This window comes from Polyergus mexicanus, unplaced genomic scaffold (assembly GCF_030449975.1).
Source record: "Polyergus mexicanus isolate NDT 795.1 unplaced genomic scaffold, iyPolMexi1.0 SCAF_22, whole genome shotgun sequence".
In the NCBI taxonomy this organism is placed as follows: domain Eukaryota; kingdom Metazoa; phylum Arthropoda; class Insecta; order Hymenoptera; family Formicidae; genus Polyergus; species Polyergus mexicanus.
This window is the reverse complement of record NW_027223342.1, coordinates 3,574,578-3,597,480: the sequence shown is the minus strand read 5'-3', so window position 1 is coordinate 3,597,480 and position 22,903 is coordinate 3,574,578. Positions and strand designations below refer to the sequence as shown.

The 22,903-nt window shown below is 38.6% G+C and overlaps 1 pseudogene; it reads left to right on the top strand.

Moving 5' to 3' along the window:
* The first annotated feature begins 15,868 nt into the window (after positions 1–15,868).
* On the top strand, positions 15,869–21,231 carry LOC138942463 (uncharacterized; annotated as a pseudogene).
* Positions 21,232–22,903: the final 1,672 nt, after the last annotated feature.

Sequence of the window (22,903 nt, the reverse complement as noted above, 5' to 3'; positions counted from 1 at the left end):
TTTAAAGAAATCAATACGAGGTAGTTATTACAGTACCGGGATTGTGCAAGCTATACGATTGCCATTAAGTGGATAAAGTACGCAATCTACTGCCCAATATTTTCTCTCAATCTCTACGTGTAAACAAGATAATCGTGACGAGCGTCAATAAAGAATGCATCGCTTCGTTATTACGTATATTGCCTCTTAGCCGAGCGCGGGTAACTCGTGTTATTCTCGCAAACTATATAGCTAGTCTATCAAGTCTTTGCCACTTACAGCCTTATGTAGCTAGTTCCTGCAGCGACAGAATCATTACTTGGAAAATGTTTTTTTACTGAACGAACTCTGTTTCATAGTTCGTAATATTATTATTATAATTACTAAAACTTTTTACAGTTTTTATTATGATTGTATTTATTGTTATGATGAGAGTACACACTTAATGCAAAAGCAGTAGCAGACGCAATTCAATCTTATTTATGATGCAGCTCAAGGAGTTTCGTTCACATAAATATTTGAACGATCTGACAGTTTTACGGACGGGCGAAAAGCTCCATCGAATTCAAGCTCCATGGATAAGCGTTATACATTTTATAAGATACCGTCGTTTTAAGGATATATATTTACTCTTTCGTAAACGAGAGAGTTTGTTTGATCGTTTTATTTATACGCATTATTATCATTCGTTTTATAGATAATCGCGATATGGTTAAAATTAATTATTTTTATTTTCAAAATTTCAAAATTAATTACTTTTATTTTCTCAGTTAGAATTTCTATTGCAATTATGTCTTGGGATTTCAATATACATATTTTTTATATAATTATTACTATACATTGTCCGTATTTCGGATGTAATATTATTCTCGATATCTCTTGTTTCCTTCTTCCTTTTCGCGACGCGACGCGACTGAAATTAAAGCATTCTGGAATAATGAAGTTAAGGGTTACGGCACATTTCCGCATTTCCCCTTTAGTTTCCCAGGAGGAAACTCGCCAGAAGACAAAGACAGTGTCGCGGCGAAACGGAGAAAAATAAAGCCGGAGGTAGGAAAGAGGTATACGAGCAAGCACGTCCTTTCGACCCGAATCACTCCCTCATCTCACCCCGCTGCGCCAACCGCCAATTGCCACGTTCCGCCCTGAACACTGATTAGCATTGTCGTGCACCCCTTTCTTCCCTTCTCGATCCGCGAACAAATACACGTGATCGTGTAGGTGTTCACGTGTGGGCTTCTGCACACATGAGCGCGGATAAAATGGCGTATTCACTAAAAGGGTACAAACACAGAATACGAACGGGTACAATGCATGCTCGTCGAGGGTGGTATTGCGGGTAAATGGACATGGATTCTGGTCGAAGACGTCCATACAGCGTATACGGGATACAGTACAAATCGGAGCACGTGTTGCCGTTGGAAAAAAATTGAAATTATTTTATCTATTCGATATTTCGATAACGAACGAAATAATGTAAATGCAATGATATCTAAATCACATTTTTCTGTCTCCTAGATCTGTGGTGCAAAAATGTCATCTTGTAATACTTAAAGTGCGACTCATATTTTATAATTTATATAATCGATAATTGTTAAATACATTCGTGCTAGATTATGTTTTGTCATCTAACAAGAATATAATTCTTGCGATTGTTCAAATGTATCGCGGATAGTGATGTAATAGAAGAGCATTTAAGAAAGAGGGAGGAAAACAACCTTCGATTACGGCACGTTGTAATATATAGCTTCGCTCACACACTCATTATATATATATATATATATATATATATATATATATATATACATACTAGAACAACACAGACGCGCGCTACGCGCGCGCTTTTTTCCTTAATAAATAACAGACACGCACGCACGCACACACACGCAAATACACACACACATATACATATGCATACGTACATACATATATGCATATATACATACATACGTATGTACATGCGTACATAGGTACATTAGGTACATTAGGTACATATCTACATACATACGTATATACGTGCATATGTGTATACGTGTATACGTGTACAGATATATTATGTAGAATATATACATACACATACACACACACACACATAATATTCATATTTATATATGCATACACCCTCTCTCTCTCTCTCTCTCTCTCTTATATATATATATATATATATATATATATATAGATATATATATGTAGATATAGATATATATATATAAAAAGGGATCAGAACAAGAAAGATATATATATATATATATATATATTGTGACGTTGCCGTCTCGCGCGCGTCCGCCGAGTCCCTCTCCGATCGAAAAGCGCGGATTAAAAGGCCGCGCCAGTCGAATCATTGCGAGAACCGTACCGTTACCTCCAGAGAGGCGTCATTAATTGAGATTTCGAGCTTAATATTAATTTAGTTTATGCTTTTTTGTCGTATAAATAATTCATTTGGGAGCCTCATCGGCGAAGGAGCGGAGAGTCGCTGAAACGTCACGGAAACTACGATCGCCAATCAAGGAAGATCTTAGAGGGGCAAGGAGCCAGCAATTTGGAAATCCAAATTATCTAACGGCCAAGCTAGCTACGTCACGACGGGATCCGGACCCGCACACGTGATGCGCGACGCACAGGACAGCGAGAAAATCCTCGCGCAAGGGCTCAGGCCCGTGCGGATACGGCCCCCGCGGCGGGACTACAATCCTGCACCCGATGGCGTGACGCGGCCCCGGAAGAGACGGAAAGAAAGGTGGTAGCGATGTTTCCGGCCAAGCCGTTCGCCTTAGACCTCGCGACGGCCCCGCGGAACGGGCCCCAGCGAATTATTATTCGTAATACCGGGGGCGCGCGCATCCCCGTTACGACCGTGAGCGCGCCGCCCGCCGGCTACAACGCGTGATAACGCGTGATTGGTCGCGATAATACGCACCCCGTGTGCGCAGCCCCGGCCGGCCCACAGGTATCGATTCTGGATCGCGACGATCCAGGAAGAGACTGGCGTGAGCTTGCGTGCGAGCAACAGCGTAATCGAGAGGACCGTTTGTGGCGAGAACAATTGCGAGATCGTTGCTGCGTGAACGAGCGGAGAGGATCCCGGCGATCGACGGCGAAGAATTGTGAGCACGAGAGGACTTCGTCGACCCCTGACCGTCCCGACGGGAGGAAGAGTACCGGTGAGGTTACCCTCCGCCATATTCGCCACTCGCGATTGCGCTTGGAATCGTTTCGTTCTGTCGTCGTCGCCGTGAATTCGTACTTTGGTGTACGGGCTAAGCCCGATTCTTTAGTGTAGATTTTCGCGTCACGGCCACGTCGTCAAGCGATTCGGGCCCCGGAGCCTCGAAAGTATCGGTTTCCGCGGATCGAGACATTACCTCGCGTTTTTAAGAAACCGTGTGTCGTCTCTCTGGAGATTCGGATTCCGTAGATTATATTTGCGTTGGGTCTCGCACGTCTAGCGGTTAAGACTCGTTGGTACTGTATGTCGGTCGTCTGAGTGTGAGTGTGTTTCGCGTCAATTTGTTATATTCTTTTTGTCTCTCGTTTGTGAATCTTCGCGTCGAAACTGTGCGTACACGCCCGATGCATCTGTCGTTCGCGATTATTATACGGGTTACGTGAGAGTGTGAATCGCGTAAATTCGACGTATCATGTCGGCTGTAAAGCACCGCGTCTCGAAATTGTGAGCGCGTTTTGGTGAGAATTCCCTCGCGATTCTTGCATGAATTGCGTGCGTGTGTGTGCCGAGCATTCGATTCTGCGTAAGATGTCCGTCCGAAATCGAAGCATGTCTGCGTTGTATTAAGTGCACGTTAATCTTAAGTTGCGTCGTAATAATTTCGCGGTAATAGCGGGCGATAATATCGCCGTTGGCGAGGCAATATCGAGAATTGATGCGGTTTTGCACCCGAATTATAGAAGAACGTACTATTCAATTTCTTCGCAGTGCGAGGCGTAATTCAAGCCGAGCGGACATTCCGGCTGACCTAACGGGTTGGTCTCGGCGTACGCCTTACGGGGTTTCGCGCCCCGCGTTTAACACCCAGTCTCGCAGCCGCGTTTCTTTTACTGCAGCCGTATATCCGCGTGGTTTATCATTACTATTCTCGAGGAGCTGCGGCTCCCGCTATTATAATAAATCTGTTAACCTCTTTGTTTAATTGGCGAGTTTCTTTTCAGTTGTGTTTGCCGTTTCCGTAATTGTCGCCTCTTGCATAAATTATCGCGTTCGATCAACACTCGCCCTGCCCCTCTACCGTTAGGCGAGCTAGCCAGCCCGTGGCGAATTCCGACAACTTGCTTTTGCGTTTACATCGCGTTTATCTCGCGTGTTTCGTGAATTGATACGTGAAAGATCGTATCTGGCGCCCAAGTTCGATTCTCGCGATTATCTCTCGGATCTCGTCACGGTACGCGCGGAACTCCTAACATCCCGTTCCCACCTGGCGCGTGGACCCCTTTTTCTCCGTTTTCCGTTTTTGTCAACGACCATTCCGCTTCTCCCCTTCGGCGAATTAGCTCCTGTTCGTCGACGCAATTTACACCCGCGCAACGGAGAGAACGAGTCGGCGGCCGCGTTTATCGCTCAGCCGCGAGACGGTAGAAAAGTCGTCGCAAAAATTTGGCGCCCAACGTGGGGCCACGTTGACTATTTTGAAGGAGCGCAGGAGGCGCTTGGCTTTGGGGAAACTTCGGTTAAGATTAGGCTTCGCGAGGAACGGTCTGGAAGGAATTTTCTTTTTCCCTGAATAAAAGAAATTCCCGATCGTGAAAGGTATTTCATCGTTCGTATTTTATATGTTTGGCCCACGAAAATAACATAAAATATTTCGGTCTTCGAAAGTACCATGAAATATTTATTGGGGAATAGTTGATAAATTTCGTCGCGAATATAAATTCGAAATTAACCGTTGCGAGAGGTTGGAAAACAAGGCTCTCATATCTTCGTGTAATATTATCGTTCCTTTGTTCGAGATATCGTTTTTGTCCTTTTGGGGTATTCGCTGTGTTATTTTCGTTGTGTAAAGGTCGCGTGTGTTTACGTTTGGAATAGGAAAGTCGAGAAGACCGTATGAGTCGTGTAGATCCCGAGGACGAGTGGGTTTTCGTATTAAATCACGAACAACTTATCGACGAATTAACTAGGCGGAGACTTCCAACCGAAGGAAGTTATTCGATTTTAACCGCTCGATTATTGCGTCGCGTGCGGGGTGACCGTACCGGAATTCGATTATCTTTCGCGGAAGGAGAAGACGAAATGTCGAATCACGACCATCTGGAGCTCCCTCCGGAGGAGCCGGTTCGTCCGGATAGCCCCATGGCGGATCGAGGGTCGCGGGAATCGTCGCAATCTCCTCGTACTCCGCGTTCGGCCGGACACCAATCGTCGCGCGGGACACCGGAAAATTCCGCGATGACTGCGTATAATGTCATGCGGAAATGGAATTTGAAATTTTCGGGAACTCGAGGGGAAGATGCCGAGACGTTTTTAATGCGAATTGAGGAAGGTCGCGATTTAGTGCCGGTCGCGGATGAGGACATTCTCCGCTGTTTGCCATTCTTTTTGTCCGGTATCGCGCTACATTGGTTCCGCGGTAAGCGCAACCGCTTAACTACGTGGGCGACTTTTAAATCCGCGTGGCGTACGCGCTTCGGGGACCCCGATTTCCAATTCGCTCTTCGCGACGAGGTAATAAGGCGAACTCAGGGGGAACAAGAATCCGTGGCGGATTATATCACATGTCTACGGGCAATGTTCGATCGGTTGGCACCACCCTGGAGCGACGCCGAGCAAGTTAGCTACGCGTTCCGCAATTTGTTGCCGCGCTTGCAAATCGCCATGCGCCGGGACGAGGTGGAGGATCTCGACGCGTTGGAGGACGTGGCGACTCGCGTGGAAGGCAGCCACCAATTAGCGCACCGCTATCGAGCGCCGCCGACACCCGAAAAATCATTATTTCCCGATTTAGCGTATCGATCTCCGCGAAATGCTGGTCGTCACGCGAATCGGCACGATACAATCGCCGCGCTGAATACCTCCGCTAGCTCCACAGATTCGGGGGCCGGATCGCGAAAAGAGAAGCGACGAAGGGACCGCGCCGCGAACACTTCGACGTCGGAAACGGGATCAACGGCTTCGAGTTCGTCATCGACACGATCCACGCCAAAGGGAACCCGACCGTCGCGCGTCTCTACAGCAAAATGTTGGAATTGTGATGACATTGGTCATCTATCGCGAGATTGTGAGGCCGCGCCGCGAAGGCATTGTTATCGCTGCGGTCGCGCCGAAGTAACCTTACGCACGTGCCCCGACTGTACGGGAAACGGGTAGAGGAGTCGATTCGCGGGGGAAACCCGACTCCTATTTTAAGCAAACCCCCTATTCGTGTCGTGTCAAATAAGTGTGAATTTTCGTATAGTGCATTTGGTTGTCGTGATGAATCGTCGTTATTGTTTTTACGTGTCGGAATATTAGGGAAGGAAGTCCTTGCGTTATTGGATTCAGGATCGAGTCGTACGTTTCTCGGACCATCCACGGTCGAATTGGTGAAAGAATTAGAGTTACGGTTTAGAAGTTCGGACGGCAAACGCGTAACAACGGCTACGGGTCAAACCACTCGAATAAAGGGGGAGGTCGAAATTCCCATTACGCTCCGTCATCGGGTAAAATCATTAAAAGTCTATGCGTTACCAACCTTGGCGTTACCGTGTATAATCGGAGTAGATTTCCTGTCGGTATTTGGAATTGGCGTAAATTTCGCGACAAAGAGGTGGTATTTTTCGGAAAACCCGATGATGGAATACGAGTTCGATGCGGGACGGGGGGATCCGTCGCTCCGCGTAAATGCCTCGCAAAGCGAGGGCGCGCCGGCAAGAAGAGCCGCCGTGAAGACGGAAGGAATCTTGCTGGGGCCGAATCGGCCGCCTACGGCGGATAACCGAACGCATTTGCCGAAAATCGCGAATAAGCGCGGACGGCCGCGAACTCGTAACTCGTGTAGAAATTCGCCTATCTGTTGCGGATTAGTGGAGATATCGGCTACGGAAGAGCGTCGGTTGAAAAATTTTCTCGAATCGGAAATCGTGGGGGATCCGAACAAGCCCGGCGTGACAGATTTAACGCAACACCGGATAGATGTCGGAAACCACGCGCCTATTAAACAGCGTTACTACCCGGTGTCGCCAAAAATTCAAGAAGCAATTTACGCGGAAGTAGACAAAATGTTAGAAGCGGGAATAATAGAGCCGTCGAAAAGCGAATGGTCTAGCCCGGTCGTGATGGTTAAGAAATCGAATGGCACGTATCGTTTTTGTCTCGATTTTCGAAGATTGAATAGTGTGTCGAAAAAGGACGCGTATCCACTGCCTTACATGAACGCGATCCTAGATAAATTGCGAGCTGCCCGATACATTTCGACTATCGACCTCAGTCAAGCCTACTTCCAAGTTCCGTTAGAAAATAATAGTCGCGAGCTAACCGCGTTTACGGTACCGGGCAAAGGGTTATTTCATTTCACGAGAATGCCGTTTGGTCTCACAGGAGCACCGGCGACTTTTCAACGTTTGCTTGACCGCTTGATAGGACCCGAAATGGAACCGCATGCCTTTGCTTATTTAGACGATATTGTTATCGTGACTCGAACGTTTGAAGAGCATCTCGTTTGGTTGAAGCGCGTGTTGGATAGAATAAAAGAAGCCGGTCTAACTATTAATCCCGAAAAGAGCAAATTCTGTCGATCTCAGGTTAAGTATCTCGGATTCTTGGTACAACGGGAGGGGTTGAAGGTCGATCCCGATAAAACCGAGCCGATTGTTGAGTACCCGCCGCCGAAGAATATTAAGCAATTACGACGTTTTATCGGCATGGCGTCATGGTACCGGAGATTCATACCACAATGTGCAACGAAATTAGAACCGTTAACGCGTCTCCTCCGGAAGAACTACTCTTGGGAGTGGGGGGATGACCAAAAATTGGCATTCGAGGCGGTAAAATCGTGCATTACCTCGCCACCTACGTTGTCGTGTCCAAAATTCGAGTTACCGTTCGTCCTTCAAACAGACGCGAGTTCGGTCGGTTTAGGCGCCGTATTAACTCAAGAATCCGAAGGCGTTGAACACGTTATCGCATTTGCAAGCCGCGCATTGTCGGAGGCGGAAAAGAAATATTCTACGACCGAACAGGAATGTTTAGCGGTAGTATGGGCGATTCGAAAATTCAGACCCTATTTAGAAGGCTATAAGTTTCGAGTCATTACCGACCATAGCTGTTTGAGATGGTTGCATAATTTAAAAAATCCGACAGGTCGGTTGGCGAGATGGGCTCTCGAGTTATTGGAATACGATTACGTAATTGAACACCGCAAAGGAGCGCTACACCATGTTCCCGATGCGTTATCGCGAATTTATGAGTCCGCCGAGGAACTGTGTGCCGTCGCGATTACGGGCGACGAATGGTACGATACACGCGTGCGAAATGTCGAAAATGAGCCACGAAAATATCCGGGATGGAGAATCGAGAACGATCAGCTGTATTTCCGGAAACCGAATCCGGTTATATCACAGATAGGAGACGATTTGGAGCAATGGAAGCGTGTGCTTCCGAAAAATTCGCGCCTTGACGTCATTCGAGCGAGCCATGATACCCCTCAGGCGGGTCATTTAGGCACCGAGAAAACGTATCAGCGCGTTGCGAAACAATATTATTGGCCGCGTATGTTTAGGGAAGTCGCGAATTATACCCGTCGTTGCGATACTTGCCAACGAACTAAAGTCGAACAGAACGTGCCCGCTGGCTTAATGGGGCGGAGAAAGGTCGAAACACCGTGGACAGTGGTAGCCGCGGATATTATGGGCCCTTTTCCCGTCTCTCGGAGTGGATTCGCGTACCTTTTGGTTTTGCAGGATCTATTTACGAAATGGGTCGAATGTTGCCCGCTCCGAAAGGCCAATGGTAGAAAGATCCGAGAAGCTATAGACGATTTAATTATTAATCGATGGGGAGCACCTCGCGTAATGTTGACCGATAACGGGACAGAATTTATCAATCGAGAATTAAAAGCTTTCGCGGAAGAGCATGGTATCGCGCACGTAACAATACCGCCGTATCACCCTCAAGCGAATCCCGTAGAGCGAGTGAACCGCATATTAAAAACAATGATTACGGCGTTTATCGAGCAAGATCATCGAGATTGGGATTTACATTTGTCGGAATTTCGATTCGCGTACAACACTGCGTATCATACGTCCTTGCAGGCTACGCCCGCCTTTTTAAATTTTGGTAGGGAACCGCCGTCAGTAAGCTCCCGGCGGGAGGGGCCGGAGCCCGAGATTGAAATCGAGGAAGCGGCGACCGCGAAATGGAAGGAGCGAATGGAGCGAATCCAAGCGTTGCGAGACTGGGTGGTAGAAAATCTAGAGGCCGCTCATCAAAGACAGGCACGATATTATAATTTGCGTAGGCGCGATAGGCGTTTTGTCGTCGGCGATCAGGTATTGAAGCGACAGCATGTATTGTCATCCGCAGCGCATGCCATCTCAGCGAAACTCGCCACGAAGTTCCATGGACCGTTTAGGATCGCGAAGGTCTTGTCACCTGTTGTGTACGAGATTGCGGACCAGGAGGATAGCGTAATAGGAAAAATTCATGTTAAGGACTTGAAACCCTACATTGTCTAATCCAATCCGTAGGTTGTATATTGAGAGTTAGCGCTGCCACTAAAGAAGAGAAAAAAAAAAAAAGAAAAAAAAATGTTTTTTTTCTTCGGATAGCAAGGGTAGCCGATATCCCGTTCGACCCGGCACTTGAGGCCGAGATTATTAGTTTCCTTTCATTATAAGTTAGCGACTCAATTACGCTGTGAAAAGTTTGTTTGCGTACCCCGTTATGTACGGCGTTTGGGCGAAAGAAATAAAAGGGCCCGGTTTGCTTGTGGCAATGTTATCGTAATATTTCCTACGCGCCCCATTTTTCCCCGTCAGGGCGAACGTTTGCGAACGTCTGCGAACGATAACCACCGACGATCCGGCGAGTGCAGTTGATGTCCCGGCTGCAGAGAGACGAGAATCGGCGTTCAATGTCGTCAGAGAGTTGTCGCGTTGGTCTTATTGTCTCGAGTGTGTAGATTGTGAATTGTTCGCTTTGTGTTTTGGCCTTTGCTCTGGAGGTTCCGATTGCTCTCCGACGCCCGGCTTGAGAGTTGGGAAAATCGGAATAGTGGCGGCGGAGGGTGATCGACGCCGGTACGGTTTCTCTGGGGAGTGGGGGGTGTGACGTTGCCGTCTCGCGCGCGTCCGCCGAGTCCCTCTCCGATCGAAAAGCGCGGATTAAAAGGCCGCGCCAGTCGAATCATTGCGAGAACCGTACCGTTACCTCCAGAGAGGCGTCATTAATTGAGATTTCGAGCTTAATATTAATTTAGTTTATGCTTTTTTGTCGTATAAATAATTCATTTGGGAGCCTCATCGGCGAAGGAGCGGAGAGTCGCTGAAACGTCACGGAAACTACGATCGCCAATCAAGGAAGATCTTAGAGGGGCAAGGAGCCAGCAATTTGGAAATCCAAATTATCTAACGGCCAAGCTAGCTACGTCACGACGGGATCCGGACCCGCACACGTGATGCGCGACGCACAGGACAGCGAGAAAATCCTCGCGCAAGGGCTCAGGCCCGTGCGGATACGGCCCCCGCGGCGGGACTACAATCCTGCACCCGATGGCGTGACGCGGCCCCGGAAGAGACGGAAAGAAAGGTGGTAGCGATGTTTCCGGCCAAGCCGTTCGCCTTAGACCTCGCGACGGCCCCGCGGAACGGGCCCCAGCGAATTATTATTCGTAATACCGGGGGCGCGCGCATCCCCGTTACGACCGTGAGCGCGCCGCCCGCCGGCTACAACGCGTGATAACGCGTGATTGGTCGCGATAATACGCACCCCGTGTGCGCAGCCCCAGCCGGCCCACAGGTATCGATTCTGGATCGCGACGATCCAGGAAGAGACTGGCGTGAGCTTGCGTGCGAGCAACAGCGTAATCGAGAGGACCGTTTGTGGCGAGAACAATTGCGAGATCGTTGCTGCGTGAACGAGCGGAGAGGATCCCGGCGATCGACGGCGAAGAATTGTGAGCACGAGAGGACTTCGTCGACCCCTGACCGTCCCGACGGGAGGAAGAGTACCGGTGAGGTTACCCTCCGCCATATTCGCCACTCGCGATTGCGCCCGGAATCGTTTCGTTCTGTCGTCGTCGCCGTGAATTCGTACTTTGGTGTACGGGCTAAGCCCGATTCTTTAGTGTAGATTTTCGCGTCACGGCCACGTCGTCAAGCGATTCGGGCCCCGGAGCCTCGAAAGTATCGGTTTCCGCGGATCGAGACATTACCTCGCGTTTTTAAGAAACCGTGTGTCGTCTCTCTGGAGATTCGGATTCCGTAGATTATATTTGCGTTGGGTCTCGCACGTCTAGCGGTTAAGACTCGTTGGTACTGTATGTCGGTCGTCTGAGTGTGAGTGTGTTTCGCGTCAATTTGTTATATTCTTTTTGTCTCTCGTTTGTGAATCTTCGCGTCGAAACTGTGCGTACACGCCCGATGCATCTGTCGTTCGCGATTATTATACGGGTTACGTGAGAGTGTGAATCGCGTAAATTCGACGTATCATGTCGGCTGTAAAGCACCGCGTCTCGAAATTGTGAGCGCGTTTTGGTGAGAATTCCCTCGCGATTCTTGCATGAATTGCGTGCGTGTGTGTGCCGAGCATTCGATTCTGCGTAAGATGTCCGTCCGAAATCGAAGCATGTCTGCGTTGTATTAAGTGCACGTTAATCTTAAGTTGCGTCGTAATAATTTCGCGGTAATAGCGGGCGATAATATCGCCGTTGGCGAGGCAATATCGAGAATTGATGCGGTCTTGCACCCGAATTATAGAAGAACGTACTATTCAATTTCTTCGCAGTGCGAGGCGTAATTCAAGCCGAGCGGACATTCCGGCTGACCTAACGGGTTGGTCTCGGCGTACGCCTTACGGGGTTTCGCGCCCCGCGTTTAACACCCAGTCTCGCAGCCGCGTTTCTTTTACTGCAGCCGTATATCCGCGTGGTTTATCATTACTATTCTCGAGGAGCTGCGGCTCCCGCTATTATAATAAATCTGTTAACCTCTTTGTTTAATTGGCGAGTTTCTTTTCAGTTGTGTTTGCCGTTTCCGTAATTGTCGCCTCTTGCATAAATTATCGCGTTCGATCAACACTCGCCCTGCCCCTCTACCGTTAGGCGAGCTAGCCAGCCCGTGGCGAATTCCGACAACTTGCTTTTGCGTTTACATCGCGTTTATCTCGCGTGTTTCGTGAATTGATACGTGAAAGATCGTATCTGGCGCCCAAGTTCGATTCTCGCGATTATCTCTCGGATCTCGTCACGGTACGCGCGGAACTCCTAACATCCCGTTCCCACCTGGCGCGTGGACCCCTTTTTCTCCGTTTTCCGTTTTTGTCAACGACCATTCCGCTTCTCCCCTTCGGCGAATTAGCTCCTGTTCGTCGACGCAATTTACACCCGCGCAACGGAGAGAACGAGTCGGCGGCCGCGTTTATCGCTCAGCCGCGAGACGGTAGAAAAGTCGTCGCAATATATATATATATATATATATTTCTTGTTCTGATTCTTTTTGATCTCCGTTACATTCATAAATAATCGAATATATTTATTGAATATATTTGACTACATTCAGAGTAACAAATATTGATCAAACTTTTTGTCTCTTGAATTTTGCAATTTAAACATAAACTTAACGAAATTACAAATGTTTATTATTTTGAATTTGTTGTATTCAACGGTACGAAATTGAAAAGTGAGAAGTGGAAAACTACGCGAAGAAACATGAAAAATAAAGAAAATAAAGATTTGCAAGAGAATGCAGAAAATTTATTAATCTCTAATGATGTGTTTGAAAAGAAAGAATAGGAAGATTTGCAAAACAATGCAGAAAGCTTATTAACTCCTAATGATGTGTTGGATAATATATAAATTTACGATTCAACTGTGTAAGTAAATGTCAAATTCATTTTTATTAAAAGCAAAAAATTAATAATTATAATTTTATTTATCAACAAAAATATGGGTTTGATTGAAGTGATAATATACAATAAAATTAATTATTAATATAATTATTAATACTAATGTACAATTTCGAAAAAATTTAGATCTATGTCTTAACGATTTTTTAGGGCAGAGCATTACGGTTATTTTCATTTTTTTAATAAATTTTTCTCATGTTTTCTATAAATGTTTTTTCTAAACCAAATTTTTAATTTGGCAAGGATGTTACGTAATTAACATATATACATATTTACAATCTCTTCTTAAACTTTTAACATTAACTAACTAAAAATTAAGTCTCGTAAATTATTTTTTTGATAAATTGGAAATTACCTTGAATTAATCGTAAACTTTTATTACTGAAAATATACCTATATAAATCTTATCTAACAATAAAATCTTTAAATAAAGTAAAATATATTTTAATATATTAATTCACGCGCGAACAAATTAAAATATTTCCCAAAATTTTAAAGAGTTAATAATCATTGTTATTTTAAGTATCTATTATATTATCAATGTGTTCTTATTGAAATATTAAGCTCGCGAAGGACCTTATTAAAAAAAATTATAATTTGCTCATACAACTTTTACCTGAAACCTTTTTTTTTGTAAAATGTATTGTTTATGAGAAATATTTGATCGTTTACATATTTTTAAACCATCTTGTATAATTATTTTTATAAACCTGTCTCCTTTCTTATATCAATTTCTTTTTATTATTTAGAGTGTCTTAACTATCGAATGTTTTATATATAATTATGAAAAAAAATTATTTTTATTAATTCTATATTATTTTTATTTATTCTATATTACAATATATAGTGAAATAATCGGCTATGTTGATGGTATTGAGTCTCCACGCCTAGTCGGAAATAAACAACAATATAAGTTTTTTAAATTCTACTTGAATAATAATAATGGAAAAAGAGTTCAAGTGGTTGTATGGAACGAAGACATCGATCATGTAGAACTTACATGATTCGATAATATATATCGAATCGTGTAAGTGCCCTTATCTTTTTTCTTTATAATTCTATAAATATATAATAATAAAAGAATAAAATAAATAATATCTTATAATATCTTATAATAATATCTTATAATATCTTATAATAATATCTTATAATATCTTATAATAATATTTTATATCTTATTAATAATATCTTATTTAGTTTATCTTTAATATATATTCCTTAAAAACTAACGCATATATATATGTAATGTATCAAAAATATTTAATATAAGATACATATGTATAGATTATACATTTAGATGGTGTTCAAGCCAGAACACCAAAAATTGCAAATTTTAACAACGGGAATGTTTCATACGAATTATTAATTCGTAACAACACTGTTGTTACAAACTTGGGTAAATTCGAACCAATTTGCACATTAAATGATAAACCTATATTAACAAAATTACGTGAAATATTAAATACATCCGGTCGCGTTAGTAAGTTCTCTTATGTATACTAAATATATATTTATATAGATATCTTTATAGTCATGTTAATGATGATATTTCTATCCATATTAAATACATTTTCTATATATTTGTTGATGAAAAACCGTTTTATTTAAATTTATTTTTTAATTAGAATTAGATAATTAGAAGATAATCATAGCAGGATATATAGTAATTTATACTTTTTATTTTTTTTGTTTTCTTTTAAATTAAACAATTCTTTTTTATTCAAAATATTTTTTCTATTTATAAAATTAAAAAGTTTTTCTATTTTTAAATTGAAAAGTCTTTCAGTGACTTTTATTTTAAAAGCTTTATTATATATTTTGTAGTATTGGAAGAGTTTGTCAAAACAAATTTTACTGTGAAACACATAATAATAAATTGAATAAATTTATCGGTTGCGGGCCAATAACAGATGGCATTTATAAATTAGAAGTTCATATAATAAATTTTTCTTATGATGACTTTCTTAAACTCGAAATAAATAAAGGTGATAAAATCGAAATAATAGGTATTATGCAAACCTCAGGTAATAGATATTTATATTATAAATTTTTAAACTTGTGATTTATATTACTTAATAGATATTATCTAATTTTTTAATTTTTGGACACACACATACACCCGCACGCGCGCGCACACACGCCCACGTGTGTGTGTGTGCGCGCGCGCGCGCGCGCGTGTGTGTGTGTGTGTATAGTAATATCATTTTTTCTGTCTTTAAAAATTAATATATTATAAATTGATTATTTTTCTAATTTTGAAGTTGATCCAGAATATCTAATCGTTAATGACTTAAGGGGATCCTAAAATGACGGCCGAACTCCGACGGGTTAGCGCTCTCATCTAAGCGTAACTAAAATTATCGATAACACCGACCGAAATTATCGATAATATCAATAATTTTAGTTCCGCTGTTACCGATAATATTTCTGCATGTTTTATGCATATTTGAAAGAGAATTGTGTTCAATATGATGAAATCGGACAACATCGTGTATTTCTACTGCTCTATTGCCTCGCACGCATATCTAAGCGTATCTAAGCGTATAGATAACAGTATAACATAGACACGTGTCTGTCGTTATTGCATATTTGAACACAATTGCACACATTACTTGTATAGACTTATATATATATATATATATATATATATATATATATATATATATAGAGAGAGAGAGAGAGAGAGAGAGAGAGGAATATTATACATATATATATATATATATTTTTTTTAATTAAAATATATTTTTATTTTAAGGTTCTTTTCAGATTAGATATTGAGGTGTATAACGCGCGTATAATTTTTACAATATTTGTTTAGGTATAACTTTATTTATCATGCCTAAAGATATTAGATATTTAACACAAAGACGAAGGAATCAGATTATTAATCGAGATTTACGTAGAAGATTCGATTTTATTACATAGTCCAAGTTCTACTTCATATTCCATTTTATCAAATTTAGCATCTAATGTAATAGAAGAAGCGGCTAATATTAATACAAATTCAGAAAATTTTTGCACGAATAGTACATTATTCGACGATACAGACCAATCGGAGGAATTATCAATAGATTTTCAGGTTGAAAACAATGATATATGTACTTTTGATAAGGAAAATAATATACCTGCATTGACAGATAATAATAAGTACAACAATGAGCTAAGCTTACAGGAAGACTTACAGAAATTAATTATAGAACGTAATGTTCCTCACAATATTGCTAATGAATTATTGAGAATATTAAGAAAGCACGGTCATACTGAATTGCCTAGTGATGTTAGAGTTTTAGTTAATACACCACGTAATGGTAATGCATCCGTAAACATAAAACATATGGGTAATGGTCGTTATGCACATTTTGGCCTTACTTCTGTTCTGGAACGATCTATAAAAATTTACTCCCAATTTATTGAGACAAATGAAATTAAAATTAATATAAATGTAGACGGCTTACCAATTTCGAAAAGTTCTAGTAGCCAATTCTGGCCTATCATGGCATCTATTGAAAATATCGCTATTCGTACATTGCCATTCGTAATTGGTATATATCATGGTATGTGTAAGCCGAGCGATGCGAATGATTTTCTTAGCAGTTTTGTTAACAAATTTCTGTTTCTTTCTGAAAATGGCATAATTGTTGATAACAAGAAATATAAAGTGAATATTAACGCAATACTTTGCGATGCTCCAGCTAAATCATTTATAACGTACACAAAAGGTCACACAGGATATTTTTCGTGTTCCAAATGTATACAAGAAGGCAACTTCGTACATAATAGAGTAATTTTTCCTGAAATTAATAACATTTTACGTACAGATGACTCGTTTAAGAATCGAATTCAAATTGAACATCACACAGGCAATTCTGTATTGGAAAAGCTTTCCATCGGAATGGTTTCACAAATTCCGCTCGACTGTATGCACCTTGTTTGCTTGGGTGTTATGAAACGGTTGTTGCAATTATGGATTAAAGGAAATAAACAAAACAGGTTGAGTACAGAAAGTATTGATTCAATTTCACAATATTTAATGAATATTAAACAAAACATTCCATATGAATTTTCTAGAAAGCCTAGAACTTTAGTTGATATTGATAAATGGAAAGCTACGGAATTGCGTCAATTTTTATTGTATACTGGTATAGTAATTTTGCACTCAACCATTCCTCCGATTTGGTATAATCATTTTCTTTCTCTTAGTGTTGCGATTAGAATAATGGCAAATCCACAAATATGTACAAATGACACATTTCTTGCTTATGCACATTCTTTATTATTATATTTTGTATCCAATTACGGTACTATTTACGGTGAACAATATCTATCACATAATATTCATAACCTTCTTCATATTGTTAATGATGTAAAAAACTTTGGTTGTCTTGATAATTTCAGTTGCTTTAAATACGAAAATAATATGCAAAAGATTAAAAAGAAATTGCATCAATGTGGAAAACCTTTAGAAGAATTATCAAATCGCATATTTGAAGAATTACAACAACCAATTATACAATACCCGATCGTAAATTATCCGGTTGTTATATATATAAATAAAGTAAAAATTTCATATTTTCAATATGAAAACTTTAAAATTGCAATAACTGAGAATGATAAATGTGCTTTGCTTGACGATAATTCTGTAGTTTTTATTTTGGATGTAATTGAAGAAGAAGATATATTATTTTTCCGCGCAAAACGTTTTTTAAATCCGAAATCTTTTTTTATTGTGCCATATGCTTCTGAAAAACTTGGTATATTTGTCATTTCAAGCACAACTGCTTCAGAAATTATAACGGTTCCACTCAATGCAATAAAACAAAAATGTTTAATATTGAAATACAGGCTGATTATTATATAACAATACCGCTTCTACATACTAATAATTAGATGCTGTCTTCACAGTTAATAATTAAATATTTTTATTTAATTTTCCGTACTTTAGCAGAGAATCAAAAATGTATTTTGAATAATATAATATGAATGTCATTCAAATGTATTCCTTTGTCTTAGTGAAAATATTTTTTAACTTGTATATTTAGAAAAGCGCAAATATTCAAATGAAATTTAACAAATATTTGTAAGGTGAGTCTAATATTTACAAATATGTTGTATTAATATTTAATTTTTTAATTTTGCAATACTTTATGTACTTAAATCTTATGCATAAAATTATAATTTTGATTGATCGATAATCATTAACATATAAAAGAATTATTTCTTAACAAAAATTTTTCTTTCTTATTTATTAATGCAAAAAGAAAACTTTTATATTACATAATATCAAAAGTGATATTACAATTTTGCATTAAAGCAATCAATTTTTTTTACCAATGTTTTTCCAATGTCGATAAGATATAATTAATGTGATTAGATGTACAAACATGTTTGAATTTGTGGAGAAATTAACACATATATACTGTTTTCTTTTATAGAAAAAAATGGATTATAGTGAAATTGCAGGAAAAAAATATTCCGTTGTCAAGTTTGTCATAGATAATTCTTATTCAGAAATACCAACATCGTGGCTTATACTAGATGACAATCAACAAAAGATGTGCTTGTGGCCACCACGGACAGCAAATGCTGTATCTCTAATCGCAAACTACGCAAGTCCGAATTTAGAAACTTGGAATAAGTAAGAAAGTTGATGTCATAAAACATTGTAGTAAGTACTTATGTATTTATATCTTATATGTATATGTTATGATTATATTATATTATATTATTAAATCATGTAAGTTAAAGCAGAAAATATTAATTATAATGCTTTATTATTATTATTATTATTATTATTATTATTATTATTATTATTATTATTACTATTATTATTATTATTATTAATGCACGTGCAACTTAACATAAGTATATCTATTTTTTTATTATAGCATTTTTGGAATCTGCAAGGAAAAGTGCAATTGACTCCAACTACCAAACACCGAAGACAAATTGGGACGTGGCAAAAGGCAGCATACCTTGTACAATCGGTATGACAGTGAAGAAGAAGAAAGTGACCATTATGTACATCGACCATATAAAACTAAGAGTACGTATTAAAACAGCATGTTTTATCATATTTGATACAGAGTCTCAATTTTAAAACTATCAGATTATCTTGGGATTTAACAAAGATATCAAAACACAGTTTGGGGAGAATATATGATAGTAATATAATATATTGTAATAGCTCCAGCAAACAGGACGCGGATACGCTTGCCGCGCGACAAGAAGCGACGCGATAGCCAATCATTCTTTCGCTTTTACAGAAAAGCAGCAAATTAATTGACTACCGCGTTGCTTTTTGCCGCGCGGCAAGCGTTTCCGCGTCCTATGTGCTGAAGCCATAAGACTATAAGGCTATAACGAATTCAGAGTTTGATAGAAAAGCAGGATTTTACTAAACATCTTAAAATATTTGTAGCTATTATAAATAACATATCAAATATTTCCTAAAGATTAAGAGCCATTCCACAATGTATAGCAAATGTCTCGTCGCCAGTTGCAAAGCATTTGTAATCCAATAACTATCGAGCTAATTTGATACTAATTGAATCGTAAACGTTTTGCAATTGGCAACGAAGTTCTTCGCGACGCATCATCGAATAGCCCTTAATACAATATTTAAGAAATGTTTAGTAAAATTAAACAATTTCTACAGATTAACAATTGTCTTGTTTTTGTACAGAAGATTATGTAAAACAAAGATAGAAGATTTTAATTTTTAAAGAGCTATATAAGCAAAAAATGATAAAAAAATTATATTTTTTACAGGGAAAGAGAAAGCAAGCAGTACGAATAAAATTATATCTGCTTTCTCACCATGTCCGGATAATTTAACCTTGAATAATTTTTCTAACAATGAAGTCAAAAATGTGATTGACACAGTACGCAAAATACCATTTTCACAACCTTCTTGTGGTATGTATAGTATGTGGTATTATTATAATCTATGATATTTTGATTTTTATTACATATTGTATACATTTCCAAAGAAAAAGAAAATTTCTTGTACAAAACCTGAGGAAATACATCAGATTAGTAATATACCCATAATATTTGGAGGTATATGAAGGAGAATGGACTGAACATGGAATAAGAAGCCGCGCGCCAGTTATAGAAAGAGAGGTACTACATAGGAGGCTTTTAACTAGCATCTTATTGATCATCCAGATTGGAGGGGGAAAAAATGACCAAAAAGGTGCTAGATAAAAGCCTCTTATATAGTACCTCTCTTTCTACAGCTGGCGTCCGTCCGCTTATATATCGATGCTCAACAAAATTTAGTTAATCAATAAAAATTAGTTATAATATTTATATATGTAATATGTCTAATATTTCTTTTTTGTAGATTATGTTTCATTAGCTGAAGAACATGAAGAGCAAAAACTGCAAGAAATAGTTCATGAAATATCAGATTCCAATATAAAAAGTATGTATTAATACATGCGTATGATGGCTTTTAGTTAAATAGTAATATAAAAACATATATAATAAGAAATACATTGTACATTGCAGAATACTTCAATCAAGTGATACCATACACAGCAAGAAATAATACATAAACAAGAACAAATAACACGCACACAAGCTACATCCAATTTAATCTTAAGGGACATAAAACAATTGGTAAACCGAATGGAAGATGTTATGAGGAACCGCGCTCCTCTTGCAACAAAAGGCAATGACAGCTTGATTGCCGAAATTTTACCATTATCCACGGTTCAAGCTATAAAAGATTTTGAGGCTTTACTGCATGACACGGATGAAGCAGTTACACAATTTGTAAGTTTTACATTAATTTGTTAATTGTATAAAGTTTTAAGCATTGCTTATTTTTCTTTTTACAGAGAGAGTTTCTCTTGAAAGTTGGGGGAAATAATCCCAGAGATAACATTCATTGTGCTGTTTCCAAAATATTACGAACAAATGTGCGATGAATTGCTCATGGAAGGGTATTCGCAACAATTTTAAAATCTCCGACTTATATTTCATCAAAATTATGAGAAGTACGTTTTACATATTATTAAAAATGTATCTATCATCCAAAATTTCTTTTGTTTAACTAACTATATATTTTTCTTTTCAGGAGACATCACTCTACAGCACTCTTCTTTAACAGAAGCCGAATTTGATAACATATAGTGGCGGACTGGCTACGTTTCGCCAAGCAGAGGAAGCAGAGAGAAGAAAGAGGAATATAGGAACACAGGGAAGAAAGAGAAATACAGGAACAAAATAAGGAAAACAATTAGTATTTAAAATAAATTTTGTGTAATAACAATTAGATATATTATGAAACAGGTTTTGCGTAATAACAATTTAGACGGGATATGACAGGTAAGAGCCTAACCGCGGTAAGTGCAAGAAAAAAAGTTAATATATAGAGTTATTTAGAGTTTTGTATACAGTTTGAGTTTGTATAGTGTTGTATAGAAAATAAAGAGGAGCGAGAGGGAGAGAGAGAGAGAGAGAGAGAGAGAGACAGAGACAGAGACAGAGACAGAGAGAGACAGAGAGAGACAGAGTAAAATATAAAAAAGATTTTAAATGACAGATACACTTTTAATAATGTGTCGAACATACTTTTCAATTTTAATTTAATATAAGTTAGAGATTTTAAAATTGTTGCGAATATCCTTCCATAAGCAATTTATCGCATATTTGTTCGTAAAAAAATTTTTCTTGCGTACTACTTACCGTGCTTAGGCTCTTACACCCGTTCTACAATAACCCGTATGTCGTTAGTCGTAAGCAAATTGATCAATTACAATCGAATATTCTCGGAATAATCGACTGTTATTGGTCAATTTGCTAACGACTAACGACATACGATTTATTGTAGAACAGGCCTTACCTATTTTATCACGATTAAATTATAATTAATGTTTATCATTTTAAAAGACCATATCTAACCAAAGACAATTTTGCTTTTTCTTTAAATTTCGTTTTTTGATTTAAGTTTTCCCACAAAAAAAAAGTAAATTTTGTTTTCATTTAAAATACCTATAAATGTAGTAGGTATATAGATATACTTATATATATAATACAGAATGTTTATATAAATATATTTATATGTTGTCATATATTTTATATTCTGTTTATTTAGTTCTTATATATATATATATATATATATATATATATATATATATATATATATATATATATTTATAATATTATATATATTATTTATTTAGTTCTTTACAATATAAAGCAAGAATATATATACAATTTTGTTATGTGTTTCACACCTTATTGAAACTTAGGGCAAGAAGAGGGTTGTAATTTTGGTATTAGAATAAATATTTTTATATTTATATTATATATACACTCTCAGAAATATATATTTATATTATATATATAAATATATATAATATAAATATATATTTCAGAGATATATATAAATATATATAATATAAATATATATTTCAGAGAGTGTATATATAATATAAATATAAAAATATTTATTCTAATACCAAAATTACAACCCTCTTCTTGCCCTAAGTTTCAATAAGGTGTGAAACACATAACAAAATTGTATATATATTCTTATTGCTTTATATTGTAAAGAACTAAATAAATAATATATATAATATTATAAATATTATTTATTCTTGCTTTATATTGTAAAGAACTAAATAAATAATATAATAATATATATACGTCAAGTGTATTAATAAAAAAAATTTGTTTATATAAAAACAAATATATTATTATTTGCACCTCACAAGACATGTAATAAAAATTTTATTTGTCACACACTTGTTACAAACGCAAATACAATATTAAATTTTTAAATTAATTCCAAGTAAAAATACATTTATTTTGCTTGAAATTAATTAAAAAATTTGATTTGGTATTCGCGTTTGTCAGTCA